This window comes from Gopherus evgoodei, chromosome 3 (genome assembly GCF_007399415.2).
Source record: "Gopherus evgoodei ecotype Sinaloan lineage chromosome 3, rGopEvg1_v1.p, whole genome shotgun sequence".
NCBI lineage: Eukaryota > Metazoa > Chordata > Testudines > Testudinidae > Gopherus > Gopherus evgoodei.
In genome coordinates, this window is record NC_044324.1 from 10,649,373 (window position 1) to 10,672,571 (window position 23,199).

Consider the following 23,199-nt stretch of genomic DNA (forward strand, 5'->3'; position numbering starts at 1 on the left):
ACACGGAACGGCCATCTTCCCCTGGGTAGAAGGTAGAGATGGCTGCCAAGTGTTCCCTCAGTGAGGATACTGCTAGGCCCTGCTGTTTGAGAGACCAGAGGTAGTTCAAAACAGAGGGAATCGAGACCTCAGTGGGAGTAAGATTATGCGTTTCACAGCAGCAGGAGAAACATTTCCACTTGGCCAGATACGTTGACCGGGTGGAAGGTTTCCTGCTACCCAGGAGAACTTGTCGTACTGATGCACAGCAACAATAACTCTGACTGGTTTAGCCACGCAGCAGCCACGCCGTGAGGTGAAGGGCCTGCAGGTCTGGGTGGCAAAGCTGCCATGGTCCTGAGTTATGAGGTTTGGGTGGTGTGGCAGAGTAATTGGGTTGGCTATCGAGAGGTTGAGCAACGTGGTGTACCAGTGCTGCCTGGGCCACGCTGGAGCGATCATGATTAGGTGCGCTCTGTCCCTGCAGAGTTTTAGCAGGACCTTGTGAACCAGCGGGAACGGTGGGAAGGCATAAAGCAGCTGGCTCTTCCACGGCATCAGGATAGCGTCCAAGATCGATCCCAGGGAGAGACCTTGGAAGGAGCAGAACATCTGGCATTTCCTGTTCGCGCGGGAAGCGAACAGGTCTATGTGGGGAAATCCCCACTTCTTGAAAACAGAATGAATAACATCCGGGCGGATCGACCACTTGTGAGACAGGAAGGACCTGCTGAGTCGATCTGCCAGAGTGTTCTGAACCCCTGGGAGAAAGGACGCTACCAGGTCTATCGAGTGGGCTATGCAACAGTCCCAGAGATGGATGGCCTCCTGACAAAGGGGGGAAAATCATGTCCCTCCCTGCTTGTTTATGTAGTACATGGCCGTTGTGTTGTCTGTAAACACTGAGACACAACGGCCTTGTAAATGTTGCTAGAACGCCTAGCACGCCAGGCGGATTGCTCTCAGTTCTCGAACATTTATGTGTAATGCCAGCTCCTGAGATGACCAGAGGCCTTGAGTACGAAAGTGTCTGAGGTGAGCACCCCAGCCGAGAGAGGATGCATCCGTCGTCAGGGACCTTGAGGGCTGGGGCGGATGGAACAGCAGCCCTGTACACACCAGGGAGGGAGTTAGCCACCAGTCTAGGGTGCTCGGGGGAATGGTGACTATCGTGTCTATTGGGTCCCTGCCCGGGCGGTATACTGAGCTGAGCCAAGCTTAGAGAGGACAGAGGTGGAGTCTGGCGTATTTGGTTATGAATGTGCAGGCAGCCACGTGACCCAGGAAACCGAGACAAGTGCGAGCCGAGGTCGTCGGGAAATTCTGTAGACCTCGGATGACGGTTGCCATCGCCTGAAACTGCAGCTGCGGTAAGCAGGCCCTGGCTAGATTGGAGTCCAGGATAGCTCCTATGAAGTCTAATCTCTGCGTGGGAACCAGAGTGGATTTTTCTATATTGATCATCAGGCCTAGACGTGTGAATAGGTCCTTGACGATGCCCACATGCTAGGTGATTTGTGTCTCGGAGGCCCCTCGGATGAGCCAATCGTCCAGATATGAAAAAACGTGTATCCCACGTCGGCGGAGATAGGCGGCAACTACGGCCATACACTTTGTAAACACCCTTGGGGCTCTAGAAAGGCCAAACGGCAGGACCGTAAACTGGAAGTGCTGACGATTGGCTACGAAGCGGAGGTACCTCCTGTGTGGAGGAAAAATGGCGATGTGAAAGTACGCGTCCTTCATATCGAGGGCGGCATACCAGTCTCCAGGATCCAAGGACGGGATAATGGTCCCCAGGGATACCATGTGGAACTTCAACTTTGTCATAAACTGGTTGAGTCCTCGCAGCTCTAGGATAGGTCTGAGACCTTCCTTTGACTTGGGGATTAGGAAATAACGGGAGTAAAACCCCTTGCCCTTTCGTCCTTTGGTACCTCCTCTATAGCTCCCATGGCAAGGAGCAGCCGCACCTCTTGCAAGAGGAATTGCTCGTGAGAGGGGTCCCTGAAGAGGGACGGGGTTGGAGGGTGGGGTTGAAATAAATTGGAAGTGGTACCCATACTCCACTGTGCATAGGACCCAGTGATCTGAAGTTAACTGGGACCAAGCCGGGAGGAAGTAGGAGAGACGGCTGGAGAAGGGAGGAGAAGGATCCTGGCCTGTAACTGGTACGCCGCTCTCAGGCGCACCTTCAAAAGTTCATCTTTGGTCCGGCTGGTGGTTTCGAGGGACCTTGATTTTGGCCCCCTTGGGGTCCTGATTGTCGTCTACGACCACCTCGGCTGCGCCACCTGCCAAAGTCCTATCTTTGTCTAGGCGCAGAGTATGGGCGGTGAGGCTGCGGATGGAAAGGCCTATGTTGGGTCACCGGTGTATGCATGCCGAGAGAGCGCATTATGACCCTGTTGTCCTTCAGGCTTTGCAGCCTGGGGTCAGTCTTTTCTGAGAAGAGACCTTTACCATCAAATGGCAAGTCCTGAATGGTATACTGTAGCTCTGGTGGGAGGCTTGAAACCTGAAGCCATGAGATGCGCCTCATGGCAACACCTGAGGCCAGAGTCCTGGCTGCTGAGTCTGCTGCATCCAACGAGGCCTGGAGGGAAGTTCTGGCCACCTTTTTCCCTTCCTCCAAGAGGGCAGCGAACTCTTGGCAGGAGTCTTGAGGGAGTAGCTCCGTAAACTTACCCACCGCCACCCAGGTGTTATAATTATAGCGGCTAAGCAGGGCTTGTTGATTTGCCACCCGGAGCTGTAGGGCACCTGCCGAGTACACTTTACGGCCGAGTAAGTCCATTCGCTTAGCCTCCTTCAATTTCGGGGCTAGTGCCTGCTGGCCATGGCGTTCTCTCTCATTAACAGACTGGACGACTAGTGAGCAGACAGGAGGATGGACATACAAGTACTCGTACCCTTAAGAGGGCACCATGTATTTACGCTCGACTCCCCTGGCCGCAGGAGGGATAGAGGCTGGAGACTGCCATATAGAATCGGAATTGGCCTGGATGGTCTGAATAAACGGTAGGGCCACTCTGGTGGGGGCATCCGCTGACAGAATGTCCACTACTGGGTCCTCTACCTCCAGGACCTCCTCCACCTGGAGGTTCATATTGAGTGCTACCCTCCTCAGGAGGTCCTGATGGGCTCTCAGTTCGATTGGAGGAGGGCCCGAGGAGGATGTTCCTGCCACTGCCTCATCTGGAGAAGAGGAAGAGGAGATGCCGGGGACGAGCAGGTCCTGTGTGGCCTCTTGCTCTTGGGCGACCTCCTGCTCCAGTGGAACCTGGGAGTTCAGTGGGTGAACTGGGGCTTCCTCTGTAGCAGTCAGAGGAGGACGGCTAACTGTCGCCTCTGGCACTCGGTGCTCTGATGGGACAGAGCGGGATGGAACTACTGATATCGCCTTGGGCCTGGTGGTACGCCCAAGGTGTCCAGAAAGACCATTGATAGGGGCCTTGGTCCTGGGCCTGGGTCTCTTGGAAGAATCTGGTGGGCACATGGGAATTGCGGTCCTGTGCATAAGAGCTGTCCGCGTGGGACGACACTGATGCGTGTCTGGATGGCCAAGGAGGGGCTGAAAAGCCCTGGGCAGAGTCTCTGTGTCTAGCAGACCTTGCTCTACTCGGCACCGGGGACCGGTACCAGAAGGCATACCGGTACCTGCAACGAGATCGGGACCTGTGACCAGAGCGGTGCTGGGAAGTCGACCGAGATCTCAAGGCTGGGAGCGGCTACGGGAGTCACGGTGCCAGGAGCGGTGCTGGGAGCTGGAGTGGTGCCGAGAATAGCGGGCCAGCGAACGGGATACTGAATGGTGCCGCAAGTGCAACCGGTACCGAGGAGGAGAACAGTGCCGGGACTGCGAGCGGCGTTGGGAGTGGGAGCGCCGACGGGACCTAGAACGTCTGTGGGACCGTGATCGTGAATGGTGCCGCTCTGCTGTGCTGACAGAGGATGGTCTTATCAAGGCAGGCTTGCCGATAGACTGTATTACCCGCACCGGCGGTGCTGGGGGTTGAGGCAGCATCGACTCTGTCATGGCAATCAGATCCCTCGCCATTGAGAATGTCTCCGGCGTGGATGGAATAGGAAGCTCAACCACAGCTCGCGTCGGGGAGCTCACAGGCACCGGACTCGAAGGCCCTTGTGGGACTGGAATCGACGGTGCCGACGTCGTCGGTGCCATGGCAGGTGTCAGTGCCGGGCGATCCGACTTAGATGAGCTCTCTGGCTGTGATGCAGGTGGTACGGAAGCAGCAGGAGTCTTAGGCTTTCTTGACCTCGGGGAGAGGGAGCGGTGCTGAGTCGACTTCGGTGCCGACGATGGCCGGTGCCGAGAGGCCTTGGCAGTACCGGCACGGTCCGGTGCCGAGGAGGCACTTCTGCCCGCCGATTGACCAGCGCTCGGTGCCGAAGGCGGAGGGATAAAAGCCACCTCCATGAGGAGCTATTTTAGCCGAAAGTCCTGCTCCTTTTTTGTTCTCGGCTTAAAAGCCTTGCAAATGCGACACTTATCTGCCAGGTGAGATTCCCTGAGGCACTTAAGACAGGAGTCGTGTGGATCTCCTGTCGGCATCGGCTTGTGACAGGCCGAGCATGGGTTGAATCCCGGCGAACCGGATGGGCCCCGGCACCGGGTACGGTGAAGGGGCTAATCCCCGAACCCCTCTTAACTATAACACTAACTATGAACGATGAAAATTAACTATAACTATATAACTTTGAACTATATTCACAAAAATAACTAGAGAACTATGAGTAGCTAGGGAGGTGGAGGTCAGTAAAACTGCACTCCACTGTTCCAACGACTGACACAGGCAGTAAGAAGGAACTGAGGGGTGGCTGGGTCGGCAGGGGTATATATCCGAAGCCACAGCGGTGCCACTCCAGGGGGCGCCCAGCCGACCCACCGAGTGTTGCTAGGGTAAAAATCTTCCGGCGAACGTGCACGTGGCGCGTGCACACCTGATTGGAATCGGTATGAACAAGCACTCAAAGAAGAACACGTTTCCAGTAAGTTCTTGGAATGGATTAGAGACAACTTTTTGTTTCAGAAAGTGAGATGGGCGGCAGCCATTTTAGACCTGAATCTGACCAACAGGGAGGAGTTGGTTGTGAATCTGAAGGTGGAAGGCCCTTTGGGTGAAAGTGATCAAGAAAAAATCATGAAATCTGTCCTAAGGAAAGAAAGAACTGAAAGCAATGGAATAAGAAGAATGGACTTTGAAAAAACCAGGCTTTAGCACACCCGAGAACTGACAGCTAAAATCCCCTGGGCTGAAGGAGTTCAGGAGAGCTGGCAGTTTCTCAAGGAGACAATATTAAAAGCTCAACTGCAAACTATCCCAATGCGAAGGAATTATAGAAAGAGTAAAGGGACACTATTACTCCAACAGGAGCGCTTTAACGACCTGAAAATCAAAAAGGAATCCTATTAAAATGGAAACATGGATGAATTACTAAGGAGTACAAAGGAACAACACAGGCATGAAGGGACAAAATCAGAATGGCTAAGGCACAAAATGAGTGATACCGAGCAAGGATGGGGGATGCGGTACACATGCTATCTTGATTTCAGCAAGGCTTCTGCCCCATTCCCATGTGACAGCCTCATAAGCAAGTAGGGAAATGTGGTCTAGATGAAATTACTATAAAGTGGTTACACAACCGGTTGAAAGATGTTACTCAAAGCAGTAGTTATTAATGGCTTGCTGTCAAACTGGGAGGGCGTATCTAGTGGAGTCCTGCAGGGGTCAGTCCTGGGTCTGGTACTACTTAGTATTTTCAGATAACACCAACCTGAGTGGGGCTCCAAGTACTCTGATCAAAATTCAAAATGACCATGATAAATTGGAGAATTGGTGTAAAATCAACAAGATTATATTCAATACAGACAAGTGTGAAGTACTGCACTTAGAAAGGCAAAATCAAATGCACAATTACAAAATGGGAAATTACTGGCTAGGCGGTAGAACTGCAGAGAATAATCTGGGGGTTATAATGGATCACAAATTGAATATGACTCAACAATGTGAGGCAGCTGCGAAAAAGCCTAACACCTCCTGGGGTGCACTAACAGGAGTGTCATGAGTGAAACACGGGAGGTAATTGTCCCGCTCTACTCAGCACTGAGCACTGTGCCCAGTTCTGGATGCTGCACATTGGGAAAGATGTGGACAAATTGGACAGTCCAGGGGAGAGTAACACAAATGATTAATCCTGCCTATGGGGAATGGTTACAAAGCCTGGGCATGTTCCGTCTTGAGAAAAGACGACTGAGGGGGACCTATTAACAGTCTTCAAATCTGTTCAGGGCTGTTCTACAGAGAACGGTGATCGGTTGGTCTCCATGTCCCCTGAAGTTATTTACATGAAGAAATGGGCTTAATCTGTAGCAAGGAAGAATTAGGTTAGTGTAGCGAGGCGGTGGGATACCCCACGGCCCCGCTGAGGGACGAACCTTCTCTATCACCACCGTGGGCGGAGCCGCTGGGTCCTGCGCCCGCCCCTCAGAGGTCACGGCGCAGACCCGGAAGTATAAAAGCTCGCCTGCAGAGCTCAGTCAAGGCCCAGCCACCGCAGAGACCAGACGTCTGCGGCCGCTGCCAGCTGGAGCTCACACCTGGCCAGCCGAGCCTGCCCCGCGCCCGCTACCCCGAGGAGGGCTGGCCGGGACCACCCAGCTCCAGCTACTCCAAGGAAGGGCTGAACCTGCCTCTTGCCAGCTACCCCGAGGAGCTGCTGAACCTAGCATCAGCTACTTACCCAGAGGAACTGATGGTGTCTGAGACCGTCAGTGACGGTACGACGACTCAGGTACCCTACGAGGGGGAGAGTGGACGTAGCCCGGGGGCAGCCGACCCCAGTCTGGCTGCAGCACTGCCAGAGCCCATGTCAGTGTGTTGCGGCCAGGATCCCCCCTGACAGCAGCAAGTCTCTGCCACTGCTAGGGCCCGGGCTGGGACACAGTGGAGTGGGACGGCCTGCGTCCCCCCTGCCACCCCACTCGAGGGTGGCAAACTCCCCCTTCCCCTGGCCTGCGGAGGCCGAAGCCTGTGAGTATTGCTCAGCCCTGCCTGAGGGCCTGAGCATTCAGCCTCAGTGTTTGTTGTCCCGCCCTGACCTAGGGCCTGAGCCGGTTCAGACTACTGACTCAGCCCCACCCCGGCGTCTGAACCCCACTAACCGAGTGTGCACTATTTCCCAGGATAGCAGAGCCACCAGCTGGCGGACTAGAGCGAGGCGGTGGGATACCCCACAGCCTCGCTGAGGGACAAACTGCGGCCGAACAGCACTACATGTGGTACCAGAAGTGGGACTCTGCCCAGAATGTGGGCACGAGCCCTTGACCCCTGTGAGTAAGGGTCTAGGGAAGAGCGATCCCCCACAAGAGACATAGGTTTGGCCAAGCTCTTCACCTTTCTAACGGAGAGCCAGGACTGACAGAAGGCAGCCCAGGTGCAGCAGCAGCAGCAACAGGCCGCCCAGCTCCAGAAGCAACAACAGCCTGTTGAGCAGCTGGGAGCACAACAGCAGCAGTTGATCCAGGACCTGATGGTACAGAACCAAGAGTTCCAGCGACAACGTCTGCAGCAGCTAGCGACGGCGCTGCCCTGGCGCCCAGATCTCCAGCCAGGAGGCACGGACGGGACCCCTTGGCTAACCCCGCCCGTAAGACTGACTAAGATGGGCCCACTGGATGACCTCGAGGCCTTTTTGGTGACTTTCGAAAGGGTGACTCAGGTTGCTGGGTGGGCCCCCGACCAGTGGGCCACCCTCCTGGCCCCATACTTGACGGGGACGGCGCAAACAGCGTACTGGAGTTTATCCACGGAGGATGCCAGGGACTATACCCGGGTGAAGGTGGCAATTTTGGACGCCTTAGACGTCAGCCCGGAAGCCTTCCGACAGCGGTTCTGGAGCCTGGCCTACAACGCAGGCGCCTGCCCCAGGTTGGTGGCCCAGGAGCTGAGAGACCTGTGTAAGCGGTGGCTGCAGCTCGACAGGCGCAACCCCAAAGAGCTCATGGAGCAAACTGTCCTGGAGCAGTTCCTCCACATCCTCCCGTCGCGGGGCAGGGCCTGGGTTCTCCGTCACTGGCCCCCGACCATGGTGGCCGCCGCCACCCTTATGGAGAACTTCCTTGAGGCAGAAACCCCGGGCAGGCTGGATATGCGGGATCACCCTCCGGGGCTCGAGCGCCCCAACCCCGAAAGACGGGTGAGCACCTGCGCTGAGCCACAGACTCCTCCGCTGAGTCAGGAACCCCGGTCTAGGCATCCCGAGGGCCCCCCGCGGCAAACCCCTACAGGCCCCGAGACCAGGACTGGCCGCACCCCACGGAATCCCGCTACGAGCCATGAGGCTGGGTCGACTGACCCGGACGATCCGAAATTGGGCCCTGTTTCTCCTGTGGAAGCATGGGCACCTCCAACAGGACTGCATGGAGATGGATTGCAGCTTTGGGCACATCTGCACCGGAGAAAACTGTGCCCAACTGCCGCAGGCTGCCAAAGTCACCGTGGCTGTAGTTGTCGGGGACTGCCAGATGCGGGCCCTGGTTGACTCTGGCTGTGGGCAGACACTAGTCCGCTGAAGCCTCGGCTGCCCCGAAGACCCCCGCCTGGGAACTATCCGGTTACAGTGTATTCATGGTGACGTTCGACCTTATGCTAGTGCCTGAGTCCCCCTTACCGTGGATGGAGTCACGTGAACCATCGTGGTCAGCCTGGCCCCACGGCTTGCCTACCTCATGATCTTGGGGTGGAACTAGCCAGAGTTTCTGGGCATTCTGAGGTCACACACGCAGGAAAGCCCTGAGGTCACCCCCGCCTTGGAAGGGGACTGCCACAAGGACCCAACAGAGGAGGCTGAAGAGGCGGGGCCTAAGAGCCAGGACAGCGCGTCGGATGACCTCCTGCTGACGCCCACTGACGACTCCACGATTGACACAGATTTCTGCCAGGACCCGAGGGAGGACCCCATCCTGGGCCGGGCGTATGAACAGCTCGCGGCGGTTGACGGCGCCCTGATTGATCCAGCCCGCGCTAAGAGCTGGCCCCATTTCGAACTACGTTGCGACTGCCTCTATTGGGTGGATCGAGATTCCCGCACTGGGGAAATCCAGACACAACTGTTGGCCCCTCAGTGCCACCGACGAGCAGTAATGAGGCTTGTCCACGACGTCCCAACGGCCGGGCACTTGGGCGAGGAAAAGACCCTTGCTTGAATTCTGTCCCGGTTTTTATGGCCCGGGGTGCACCAGCACGTACAGAACTATTGTAGCGCCTGTTCAGAGTGCCAGCTGGCCGCTCTCTCACGGATGGCCCCAGCCCCCCTAATACTCATGCCTGTCGTGGAGACGCCGTTTGAGTGGGTGGCGATGGACTTGGTGGGACCCCTCCCGAGAAGCTGGGCTGGGTTTCTCTACATCCTGGTCCTCGTGGACTATGCCACCCGCTTCCCCGAAGCTGTCCTGCTCCGGGGCATCACAGCGAGGACCATTGCCGATGAACTAGCCAAGGTCTTTGCCCGCATGGGCCTGCCCCGGGAAATCCTTACTGACCAGGGTACCAATTTTACCTCCCGGTTGCTGCGGCACGTCTGTGAACTCCTCGAGATTAAGCAGCTGCGCACCTCAGCGTACCACCCGCAAACTGATGGCCTGGTGGAATGGTTCAACCGCACCCTGAAAGACATGCTATGCAAGTTCTCTCCCGAGGACCTGCGCCGATAGGACCAGTTGATCCCACCGTCGCTCCTGGCCATCCGAGAGGTACCCCAAGCCTCCAACAAATTCTCTCCCTTCGAGTTGTTGTATGGCCAGCATCCGAGGGGGCTCCTGGACCTCATGAGGGAGACCTAGGAGCAGACTCTATCACCCGCTCAGGGCCTTCTACAGTATGTCCTCCAGCTTCAGGACTGTCTCACCTGAGCCGGAACACTCGCCCTAGAGAATCTGAAGGTGGCGCAGGAAGCTCAGGCCCAGACCTATAACCGAGGGGCCCGGGCCCGCGAGTTCCAACCTGGGTGCTGCTTCTCTTGTCCTCCGACAAGTCCAAGCTACTAGACCGGTGGCAGGGGCCCTATGAGGTGGTTCGGAAGGTCGGGCCAGTCACCTATGAGATTAACCAGCCCGACCGCCGGAGGAAAACCCAGAGGTACCATATCAACCTCTTGAAACCCTGGCGCAAACGAGAAGGCCTCTTGATCAATCCTTGTCCACTAGAACCTGAGTTAGGGCCCCGGGCTACCCCGCCCGAGGACCCCACGACACCTCAGCTCAGGGAATCGCTAACTGAGGAGCAACAAAAACAGACCGGATGCCTCCTGCAGGCATTCTGTAGGACATTCACCGCCCAGCCAGGCTACACGACCGAGTACCATACCATTCAGACTGAGCCGGGGGTGGTGATCCGAGAGTCAGCTAGACCCTTACCATATCGGACGTGGCAGGTCATCGAGGACGAAGTTCGGGTGATGCTAGAGCTGGGCGCTATCGAACTGTCACAGAGTGAGTGGCGCAGCCCCATAGTCCTGGTTCCCAAACCGGACGGTACCCAGCGCTTCTGCATCGACTTCTGCCATGTCAATTCTATCTCGAAGTTCGACACGTACCTGATGCCACAGGTAGATGAGCTGCTGGATCGTTTAGGCAAGGCCTGCTTTCTCACGACCTTCGACCTAAGCAAAGGATACTGGCAAATCCCCCTCGACCCCGCATCATGGGAAAAGACTGCATTTGCCACAGCCTCGGGCCTCTACCAGTTCACCCGGATGCCCTTCGGTCTCCATGGGGCCCCTGCAACGTTCCAGCGGCTCATGGATCGCCTCCTTCGTCCTCATCAAGACTAAGCGGCCGTGTACCTGGACGATGTCGTCATTTACAGCAACCGCTGGGAGAACCACCTGGAGCGAGTGGCGGCAGTCCTGCGATCCCTGCGGGACGCAGGATTGACCACCAATCCGAAGAAGTGCCGTATCGGGTGGCAGGAGACCACCTACCTGGGGTACACTATTGGGAAGGGACAAGTGAGACCGCTCATGGGAAAGGTCCAAGCTCTAGCCACATGTCCACCCCTCACTACGAAGCGTCAGTTCAGCCAATTCCTCGGACTGGTGGGCTACTTCCGGAGGTTCATCCCTGACTTCGCCTCCATAGCAGCCTCTTGATTAAAACCAGTCCCCGCCGGGTGGACTGGACCCCCGAGCGTGACCGTGTCTTCTGGGCCCTCAAATACTGCCTCTGCCGCACTCCCGTCTTGTACAGTCCTGACTTTTCCCGAGGGTTCATCCTCCAAACAGACGCCTCAGAGGTGGGACTGGGAGCGGTCCTGTCCAAGGAAGAGGATGGTGAGGAACATCCCATTATATATCTTAGTCGGAAATTGTTTCTGCGAGAACGGCACTACGCCGTGATAGAGAAGGAGGCCTTGGCCGTAAAATGGGCCAGTGATGCCCTGCGGTATTACCTCCTGGCAGCCCCCTTTGTACTTGTCACCAACCACGCCGCGCTTCGATGGCTGGCTCAAATGAAAAATAATAATATGCGGCTCATGCGGTGGTATCTGGCACTACAGCCGTATGCTTTTACTGTCTGCCATAGGGCCGGTAAGGACCATGCCAACGTGGACTTCTTGTCCCGCCTGGGGGAAGTGGATGGGTCTGACCCCGACGGACGGGAGCCAGCCTTGAGGGGGGGTGTGTGCATTGAGGCAGTGGGATACCCCATGGCCCCGCTGAGGGACAAACCTTCCCTACCAGCACCGTGGGAGGAGCTGCTGGGTCCTGCACCTGCCCCATAGAGGTCATGGAGCAGACCCGGAAGTATAAAAGCTCGCCAGCAGGGCTCAGTTGAGGCCCAGCCACCGCAGGGGCTAGACGTCTGTGGCCGCTGCCAGCCGGAGTTCACACCTGGCCAGCCGAGCCTGCCCCGCGCCCGCTACCTCGAGGAGGACTGGCCGAGCCTGCCCCGCGCCCGCTACCTCGAGGACTGGCCGAGCCTGCCCCGCGCCCGCTACCTCGAGGAGGACTGGCCGAGCCTGCCCCGCGCCCGCTATCCCGAGGAGGACTGGCCGAGCCTGCCCCGCGCCAGCTACCCCGAGGAAGACTGGCCGAGCCTGCCCCGCGCCAGCTACCCCGAGGAAGACTGGCCGAGCCTGCCCCGCGCCAGCTACCCCGAGGAAGACTGGCCGGGACCAGCCAGCTCCAGCTACTCCAAGGAAGGGCTGAACCTGCCTCTTGCCAGCTACCCCGAGGAGCCGCTGAACCTAGCATCGGCTACTTACCCAGAGGAACTGATGGTGTTTGAGACCGTCAGTGACGGTACGACGACTCAGGTACCCTACGAGGGGGAGAGTGGACGTAGCCCGGGGGCAGCCGACCCCAGTCTGGCTGCAGCACACCCAGAACCCATGTCAGTGTGTTGCAGCCAGGATCCCCCGACAGCAGCGAGTCTCTGCCACTGCTAGGGCCCGGGCTGGGACACAATGGAGTGGGACGGCCTGCGGGCCCCCCTGCCACCCCACTCGAGGGTGGCAGACTCCCCCTTCCCCTGGCCTGCGGAGGCCGAAGCCTGTGAGTATTGCTCAGCCCTGCCTGAGGGCCTGAGCATTCAGCCTCAGTGTTTGTTGTCCCGCCCTGACCTAGGGCCTGAGCCGGTTCAGACTACTGACTCAGCCCCACCCCGGCGTCTGAACCCCACTAACAGAATGTGAACTATTCCCCAGGATAGCGGAGCCACCAGCCGGCGGACTAGAGCGAGGCAGTGGGATACCCCATGGCCCCGCTGAGGGACAAACTGCAGCGGAGCCGCACTACAGTTAGATATTAGGAAAAACTGTCAGGGTGTTTAAGCTCTGGGAGGCTGCAGAAACCTCGCCAAAGGTTGGGCAAACCCGTCAGGGCCGGTCGAGGTTTACTTGGTCCTGCCTCAGACCAGGGAACTGGAGTAGACGACCTCAGGAGGCCCTTCCAGCCCTGCGTAGCTATGATTTGAACTTCCTCACATCTTGCTGGATTCTCTTGCTCTGGCCTCACCAGGCTTTGTTGTTCCTCTCCATTTAATCACATCAGCCTGTTTTAGTCACATGCTGTTTCCTCTTCTAGAGCATTAAAGAGGAAGTTCAATCAGAGGGCTGGACTGAGGGCCCCAGCTACTGGCCCCCTTCCCCAACTCAGCACACGATTACTCCCAGGCGTTCAGCAGCTCTCTGAAGGCAGACAGAGCCTCTATCTCTGTTCACCACCAGGCCATGTCCTTCAGACAGCACCCTGCTCCTTCAGACAACCAGAAACCCGCAGCAGAGCTGTCTCCTTGCACCCACATTCTCCCCCCTCTCCTACATGCTGATCTTTAGCCTTTTCCATCTCTTCCTATGCAGGTCCTGTCCCAAGAACCCTTAGAATCATAGAATATCAGGGTTGGAAGAGATCTCAGGAGGTCATCTAGTCCAACCCCCTGCTCAAAGCAGGACCAATCCTCAACTAAATCATCCCAGCCAGGGCTTTGTCAAGCCTGACCTTAAAAACCTCTAAGGAGGGAGATTCCACCACCTCCCTAGGGAACCCATTCCAGTGCTTCACCACCCTCCCAGTGAAACAGTGTTTCCTAATATCCAACCTAGACGTCCCCCACTGCAACTTGAGACCATTCCTCCTTGTTCTGTCATCTGGTACCACTGAGAGCAGCCAAGCTCCATCCTCTTTGGAACCCCACTTCAGGTAGTTGAAGGCTGCTATCAAATTTCCCCTCACTCTTCTCTTCTGCAGACTAAACAATCCCAGTTCCCTCAGCCTCTCCTCATAAGTCATGTGCCTCAACTCCCTAATAATTTTCGCTGCCCTGCACTGGACTCTCTCCAATTTGTCCACATCCTTTCTGTAGTGGGGGGACCAAAACTGGATACAATACTCCTGGTGTGGACTCACCAGTGCTGAATCGAGGGGAATAATCACTTCCCTCAATCTGCTGGCAATGCTCCTACTAATGCAGCCCAATATGCCTTTAGCCTTCTTGGCAACAAGGGCACACTGCTGATTTTCATCCAGCTTCTTGTTCACTGTAATTCCCGGGTCCTTTTCTGCAGAACTGTTGCTTAGCCAGTTGGTCCGCAGCCTGTAGCAGTGCATGGGATTCTTCTGTCCTAAGTGCAGGACTCTGCACTTGTCCTTGTTTAACCTCATCAGATTTATTTTGGCCCAATAATCCAATCTGTCTAGATCACTCTAGACCCTATCCCTAGCCTCTAGTTTATCTACCTCTCCCCACAGCTTATTGTCATCTGCAAACTTGCTGAGGGTGCAATCCATCCCATCGTCCAGATAATTAATGAAGATGTTGAACAAAACTGGCCCCCGGACCGACCCTTGGGGCACTCCGCTTGATACCAGCTGCCAACTAGACATCGAGCTGTTGATCACTACCTGTTAAACCCAATGATCTAACCAGCTTTCTATCCACCTTATAGTCTATTCATCCAGCCCATACTACTTTAACTTGCTGGCAAAAAATATTGTGGGAGACTGATCAAGAGCTTTGCTAAAGTCAAGATATATCACATCCACTGCTTTCCCCATCTCCACAGAGCCAGTCATCTCATCACAGAAGGCAATCAGGTTGGTCAGGCATGACTTGCCCTTTGTGAATCCATGTTGACTGTTCCTGATCACCTTCTTCTCCTCCAACTGCTTCACAATGGATTCCTTGAGGACCTGCTCCATGATTTTGCTGGGGACTGAAGTGAGGCTGACTGGTCTGTAGTTCCCTGGGTTCTCTTTTTTCCCTTTTTCAAATACGGCTATTGGCTTTCTTTACAGAGCAGCAGGCCTGCCCCTGGGTTCCTGACTGCAACAGGGGATCTAGTCAGCATGTGCCCACGACACATGTCCAGCCCTTTGTCATGGAAAGGGCTGACAGAGCCTGGAGCTGGCCTTTGATTCCAGTCAGCACAAACGGATTCGGAGCAGGGCTGGGATCTGAGCCCTACCTGGGCTGATGGTTGACTGGGGATTTCTGGTTATCGTGTGCTCATTGACCTGCAAACTAGGGCAGCCTAAGCCCCCTTGACCCGATTTTCAGAACTGCCCGCAGCGTGAAGCCCAGTCCAAGCCAGCGGCCCGGTCACGCCACATACCTGCCTTCCAAGCAACACCCAGACCGGAAAGCAGCTGGGTGGAACATCACTGGGCCCAGTGCCCCCGCATGGTTGTATCTCGGGTTTGGACAGTCACTCGTGGGGCTTTGGGACAAGAGGAGTTGCTCCCCTCAGCCCCAAGCCCCTTGTCGTGCATGAGAGAAGGGCTCCGAACAACTGTCAAAACCCACAGGTGACTCAGCCAGCAGCAAACCAGCTTGGTGCTTCCCCATCAGAGACAAGCCGGGAGGTGAGAAGCCTGCAGGGCCAGCGTGCTCTGATCTCTCCCAGCCCCTACCGACAGAGAGCAGCACAACTAGGCATGCAGTCCGCCTCGAATTCTGCTAATGTTATTTCCTGGTCTGCAGCCCCCAACCAGCCCTGGGTTCCCCACACACAGCTCTGCCAGTGCCCCCAATCCCAACCAACAGCCCCCCTGCCAGCCCTGAGCTCCCCACACAGAGCTCTGCCAGTGCCCCAATCCGGCCCCACAGCTCCCTGCCAGCCCTGAGCTCCCTATACACAGCTCTGCCAGTGCCCCCAATCCCAACCCACAGCCCCCTGCCTGCCCTGAGGTCCCCACATAGAGCTCTGCTAGTGCCCCCATCCTGCCCCACAGCCTCCTGCCAGCTCAGCCCTGGGCTCCCCATACACAGCTCTGCCAGTGCCCCAATCCCAACCCACAATTCCTTGCCAGCACAGCTCTGAGCTCCCCACACACAGCCCTGCCAGTGCCCCAGTCCCAACCCATAGCCCCCTGCTATCCTGGGGGAAGATGGGGGAGGACGGACAGTCACAAGGGATTTGGTGGGAGATCAGTGGGGCAGGCACAGGAGGGTTGGGGGGGTGGGTGTCAGCAGGGCCAGGCAGATGGCTTTGATGGAGTTGGGGAGGTGGCAGGAGGCCAGGCTGCCATCCTTCCTTTTTCTCCTCCCTTCCCCTCCCATTTCCCTCTCCCTCTTCCCCCACCCTGGCTGCCCAGGCCCCCAGGCCTTTGTCCGCCCCGTGCCCTGTCGGGACAGCGGCAGTGGGCCAGGCATCCCAGTGAGCTGTCTGACTCCATGTGCCAAGTTTGCAGGCCACTTCTGGGGAGGGTCATGGAGGTGGGTGCACTTAACCGGCTGTCAAGGGCTCAGCTGCCCAGCGGCTCCTTGTCGTGCCAGGCCTGGTCTCCAGAGACACGGGGCACCTTGCTACAACTGCCCCTGCACTAGGGCTCACTTTTCTCCAGGTCCCTCCCTCCGGCTCCTTCCCCAATCCAGGCCTGCATGGGGATCCCCCTCCAATCTCACCACCTCCCTCGCTCACATCAGTCTGCTGCCCACCAGCTGCCCTCTACCACTGGCCTCAAAGCCTCCTCGCCCCGGTCCATTGATCCTTCTCCTGGGCTTTGTGCTTGGGCCTGTCTGGAGTCAGCTCCTGCCTCTCTGGTCCCTCCTGGGCGGCTCCTCCTCACCTCACCTGCAGGGCTGTGTCTGGCCCCCACCTTCCCTGACAAAGCTCTCTCCCCCCAACCCCTCATGGCTCACAGTGAGCTCCTCCTCCCATCCTCTGCTGTCTCCATCACTGCTGCTGACACCTCTGCCTTCCCCACACTAGGCCTGTGGCTGGGTCCCAGCCCCTCCTCCATGCCCAGGGTGGGGGGGCTCAGCCCCGACTCCTTGACCTCACCCAGGGTGGCATCAGACCCTGCCACAGGCTACAGCCCCTCCTCTCCCTCCATGGCGCTCTCACCCGGATCAGCCACAGAGCTCGTCTGCTGCTCTTGCCTCTTCACCCCCTCCAAACCCTTCACTGGCTCCCACTCCACCTCAGGTCCCGCTGCTTATTCAACAGGGTCTCGACTCTTCTGCATTCCCCCAGTGTCCGCCAGCGATGCAGTGTCCCTTTCATCCGCTCCCCACCGCCATGCAAGGCAGGCCCTTGCTGCTGTCTCCCGCCAGCCCCTGCCCTCCCCTCACTCCACACAGCCCCCCTCTTCCAGGACACACTGCCAGCCATACCCCCTGGCATGCACCGCGCTTGTGGCTGGAGATGCCTAGCAGGGATCAGGCATGCACGTATATCGCAAAGTGACAACCCTCCTCCCCATCCCTCCACACAAAGGGAGCAGGGCATTCCTTTCCTCTCCCTCCCCTGGCACTGGCCAGGAGGTGACCAAACTGCAGACCCATGGCTAGTGCCCCCCAGGAGTAGGGCAGCACCAATGGCTCATGAACATGGAGAGCCCAACACCTTGGCTCCACTAGCATCTGTCTTTCCCTCCTGGAGTTCCTCAGAGCCCCACTCCTCCCTGGCCCCTCTGGGTTTGCTACCAAGGGTGGTTGGGTAGTTAGCGCTCCAGCTGCCCCTCCCAACATGATGCAATTCTTCTTCAGGCTATCTCACTCTCCTTCCCGCCCACACCTGGCCATTCTCCTTCAGGCTCTCCCGCCCTCCTTCCCGCCCACACCCAGCCATTTCCCTTCAGGATCTGCCGCCCTCCTTCCCACCTACACCCGGCAGTTCTCCTTCAGGCTCTCCCGCCCTCCTTCCCGCCCACACCCAGCCATTTCCCTTCAGGATCTGCCGCCCTCCTTCCCACCTACACCCGGCAGTTCTCCTTCAGGCTCTCCCGCCCTCCTTCCCGCCCACACCCAGCCATTTCCCTTCAGGATCTGCCGCCCTCCTTCCCACCTACACCCGGCCGTTCTCCTTCAGGCTCTCCCGCCCTCCTTCCCGCCCACACTCAGCCATTTCCCTTCAGGCTCTCCCGCTCTCCTTCCCGCCCACACCCAGCCATTTCCCTTCAGGATCTCCCGCTCTCCTTCCCGCCCACACCCAGCCATTTCCCTTCAGGCTCTCCCGCTCTCCTTCCTGCCCACACCCGGCTGTTCTCCTTCAGGCTCTCCTGCCCTCCTTCCCACCCACACCCGTCCATTCTCCTTCAGGCTCTCCTGCTCACACCCATCAGTCAGTTAGATCCAGCTGTTCTCTATCAGGCTCCCGTTATACTCGTCAGTCAGACCCAGTCATTCTCCATCAACCCCTGCTCCTCTGCACACACCTATCAGTCAGACCTGACTTTTCTCCTTCCACCCCTCCACCTGTTAGTCAGAGCCAACCATTCTCCTTCCTTCCTCCCCACCTCCTTACATACCCATCAGTCAGGCCCGGCCATTCTCCATCAGTCTCCCTCCCCACAGATCAAGTGTTGTCGTCATGATATGATGAGACTTCATCATCTTGTTTTTCCAAATACAGAACAGAAATATTTATTGAACACTTGTGCCTTTTTTTTTTTGCATTATTATTGATAATTAAGGCTGCGAGTTTGTCATGGAGGTCATGGATTCCCTGACTTTCTGTGACTTCTGCAGCAGCGGTGCTGAGGCAGTCTTGGGCCACAGTGCCCCCAGCAGCAGAGTTTGGATGTGGGGTTGGGGTCTGGGATGGGGTGAAGTGGGATTTGGGTGGTGCTTAGCTGGGGGGCTCCCTGGAAGCAGTGACATCCCCCTCGCTCAGCTGCTGTGCAGAGGCGTGACCAGGCAGCTCTGCGCCCTGCCTCCGCCCAGAGCACTGGCTTTGCAGCTCCCATTGGTTGAGAACCATGACCAATGGGAGCCACGGGGGCGGTGCCTGCAGGGGGGAATGTTGCTGCTTCTGGGGAGCCCCCAGATAAGCGCTGCCCAGAGCTTGCCTCACCCCATCCTGTGCCCCAACCCCCTCCCACACCCAAACTCTTCTGCTGCTGGGAGGGGGGGAGAGGCACCAAGGCAGGTAGGGAGCTTGCTGTCCCAGCCAACTCCCTCCCCTCTACAGCACCAGCGGGGGCCCCAGACCAAGCACCATTGCCTCCTCCCCCCACCCCAGCTCCAGCAGGGGTCCCAGGCTGTGTGCTGCTGCCCTCCCCCAGCACCCACAGGGGCCACGGGCAATCCTATCCCCAACTTTTAGTCACAAGTATTTTTAGTAAAATTCAGGGACAGGTCATGGGCCATGAATTTCTGTCTACTGTCCGTGACCTGTCCCTGACTTTTACTAAAAATACCTGTGACTAAAACGTAGCCTTATTGATAATTCTACCATTTCAATCTGGTAATGGACCAATGCCAGTGTCAGGATTCTGTTTTCATAGCTGCCTTCACTTCCCCTGTAAACATATGTTTCCCCCTCAACCACCAGGGATACACACACGCACACACCTCCCCCCATGCTGGCCCCCAGGAGATCATATTTCCTTTAGTTCAGTGACACTCAGACTGAGGCTTCAAGTCACAAGTGGCTCTTTGCAGCACATGATATTAAAACAGAGTGTGACTTAATTATTAACCAATCAGGATGCTTTTACTGTGTTACTACCCAATTGTAGCTGATAAAATAATAATGGTAGAGTGGGAGGCCTAGCTCAGCGGTTTGAGCATTGGCCTGCTAAACCCAGGGTTGTGAGCTCAATCCTTGAGGGGGCCACTTAGGGATCTGGAGCAAAATCAGTACTTGGTCCTGCTAGTGAAGGCAGGGGCTGGACTCAATGACCTTTCAGGGTCCCTTCCAGTTCTAGTCAATAGATGTATCTCCATATATTTATACTTGGTCAGTCATTTTGCTGGGAGACTAATAGACGCGCACACAAATATTTCCCATTGTACTATTTAAATATGAATATATAGAACTATAGTAAATGAAGTAATGAATTCAGCAGATCACTAATTTGGCTCCTGAACCACTGAGTATCACTGCTTTAGTTGTTCTTGGCCACCCCTGCCTGCAGTCCTGCCTTGTGCTTGCTGAGGGATTCATTTAAACAATTTGTTCAGATTCCTAGTAAGTGTATTGGCTGCCTAGACTGGGGGGGTGGAGGAGGGTGCTGATGAAGAACAGCCAGTTCCACTACTATCCCTGGAGAATGTTAAACAGCAGCTACTCAAAACTTAGACATTTTTAAGCTGGCAGGTCAAGATAACTTGCATCCAAGAGTTTTAAAGGAACTGGCTGAGGAAATCGCTGGACCACTGATTTTTAATAGGTCTTAGAACCCTGGGGATGTTCCAGCCTCGTGTTGTACCAATATTTTAAAGGCTAAATGTGACATCTGGATAATTATAGGCTTGTCAGCCTAACATTGATTCTGGGAAAGAAAATGGAGCGACTGATGCAGGGACTTGAAAGAATTAAAGGAGGGTAACATAATTAAGACCAATCAACATGGATTTACATTAAACTAACAATATCTTTTTGATGAGATTACAAGTTTGATAAAGTTAATGTTGATGTAATATACAAATTTCTGTAAGGCATTTAACTTGGTACTGTAAGACATTTTGATTAAAAAACTAAAATGATATAAAATTAACATGGCACACATTCATTGGAGCAAAAGTTGGTTAACTGACAGGCCTCAAAATGTAACTGTAAATGGAGAACTATCGTCAGTCGGGTGTGTTTCTAGCGGGGGTCCCAGAGGAAGGGATTTCTGGCCTTATGTTATTTAACATTTTTATCAATGACCTGGAAGTAAACATCACAAAGCTCCCAGATGACACAAAAACTGGGGGAGCAGAAAACAACAAAGAGGATGGGTCACTGACACAGAACATTCTGGATCACTTGGTAAGCTGGGTGCCAGCAAACAATGTCATTTAATGTGGCTACATGGAAACGTCTACATCCATACAAAGAACGATGGCCAAGCTTGCAGGATGGAGACTCTTATCGTAGAAAGCAGTGACGGTAAAAAAGTTTTTTTTTTTGGGGGGGGGGGGGGGGGGAAGAGGTGCTCTTGGCATGATGCTGTAGCCAAAAGAGCAAATGTGATCCTTGGATTCATAAAAAGAGGAATCTCAAGTAGGAGCAGGGAGGTTTTTACACTTCTGCATTTGGCACTGATGCGACCACTGCTGGAATCCTGTGTCCAGTTCTGGTGCCCACAATCCAACATAGATGCTGATAAACTGGCAAGCGGTCTGAGAAGAGCCACAAAATTGCTTAAAGCAGCCATTCTCACTGGGGTCCAGGAGGGTACTCCAGGGGGTCTGAGAGTCATGTCTGGGGCTGCTTATCAACTCCTGCGCCTCCTGAGCACTGTGGAAGAGCTGTTCAGTGGCATGCAGGAGGTGCTGGGAGAGAGTGGGAAGAGTAGGGGTGGGGCCTTTGGAGAAGGGGTGGAATGGGGGTGGGGCCTGGGGCTGAGTAGGGGTTGAGCACTCCCAGGGAAAATTAAAATCCAGCCTGGCAGTCCATGGAAAGTGTAAATGAAAGGGGGGGTCCTCAGGTTGCTAAAGTCTGTTAAAGGATTAGAAAACCTGCCTTATTGTGATGACCCAAGGAGCTCAAGCCATCGAGTTTAACAAAGAGACGGTGAAGAGGTGACTTGAGCACAGTCTAGAAGTACCTACACAGGAACAAATGTTTGATATTGAGCTGTGCAATCTAGCAGAGGAAGGTCTAATACCATCCAATGGCTGGAAGTTGAAGCTAAACAAATTCAGACTGGAAATAAGGTGTAAATGATTAACAGGGAGAGTAATTAACCAGAGGAACAATTTCCCACCCTGGTGGATTCTCCATCACTGACAAATGTTTAAATCAGGACAATGTTTCTACAGAAGCTGTTCTAGGAATTATTATGGGCCGGTCTCTGGCCTGTGCTATGTTGCTCAAAGAATCACAATGGTCCCTTCTGGCCTTGGAATCTGACTATGCGCTGCCCCCTCCCCCCAAGAACACGTGCACCCCCAGCAGGGGATCTGCACCCCCCAAAAAGCACACACGCCCCCCTCCTCAGGGGCTAGTCACAGCCCTGCCCCGCCAAGAACACACACTCGCAGCCCCTCAGCCCGCCACGGGAATGCCCCTCAAAAAGCCCCCACTCCCCCCAGAACACGTGCACCCCCAGCAGGGGCTCTGCACCCCCCAAAAGCACACACGCCCTCCCAGAACACGTGCACCCCCAGCAGGGGAGCTGCACCCCCCAAAAGCACACACATCCCCCCAGAACACGTGCACCCCCAGCAGGGGCTCTGCACCCCCCAAAAGCACACACGCCCCCCCAGAACACGTGCACCCCCAGCAGGGGCTCTGCACCCCCCCAAAAAGCACACACGCCCCCCTCCCCAGGGGCTAGTCACAGCCCTGCCCCGCCAAGCGCACAGACTCGCAGCCCCTCAGCCCGCCACGGGAATGCCCCCCAAAAAGCCCCCGCCCCCCCCCAGAACACTTGCACCCCCAGCAGGGGATATGCACCCCTCAAAAAGCCCCCGCCCCCCCAGAACACGTGCACCCCCAGCAGGGGCTCTGCACCCCCCAAAAGCACACACGCCCCCCCAGAACACGTGCACCCCCAGCAGGGGCTCTGCACTCCCCCAAAAGCACACACGCCCCCCCAGAACACGTGCACCCCCAGCAGGGGCTCTGCACCCCCCAAAAGCACACACGCCCCCCCAGAACACGTGCACCCCCAGCAGGGTCTCTGCACTCCCCCAAAAGCACACACGCCCCCCCAGAACACGTGCACCCCCAGCAGGGGCTCTGCACCCCCCAAAAGCACACAGGCGCCCCTCCCCAGGGGCTAGTCACAGCCCTGCCCCGCCAAGCGCACAGACTCGCAGCCCCTGAAAGAGCCGCGGGATTCTCTCCCCGCCCCCGGGGCACAGCCCCCCCCGGCCCGGGAGCCTTTCCCTTCCCCCGGGCACAGCCCCGTCCCCGCCGCTCCGCCAGGGCCCCCGGCTCTCCTGCCGCGCTAACTCTGCTCCGCGCAGGGCGAACTTTGCGGCGAGCCTGGCCCGGCGCCAGCCCGGAGCCCCGCGGGACGGCGCCGCCGCTCCCCCGGCAAGTGCGGCGGGCAGAGCCTTGGGGTGGGAGCGCCGCCCCGCCCCGCCCCGGAGGGACCTACCCGTGCGGCCAGGCAGGTGCGCGCGGGGCCGGCGGGCCAGTGCCGCGGGCTGGGGCTGGGGGCGAGCGGGGGCCACGCTGCACAGGGTCTTTGTCTGGGACTGCGGGTCACATGATCCCCGCTGGATTGACTGGTTGGCTGAGGGCGGGGGGAGGGTGGTCTCGCACACGCTGGCGGGGAGCCAGGCCTGGCTGCTGCACCGGGGGCCCGGCCCGG

At 56.7% G+C, this 23,199-nt stretch overlaps 1 protein-coding gene across 5 annotated transcripts in view; it reads right to left on the reverse strand.

Annotated features, from left to right (window-relative positions):
• DNMT3A (DNA methyltransferase 3 alpha) overlaps positions 1-23,199 on the reverse strand; it is a 282,256-nt gene that overhangs the window by 72,955 nt on the left and 186,102 nt on the right. The gene's annotated exons all lie outside the window — the stretch shown is intronic.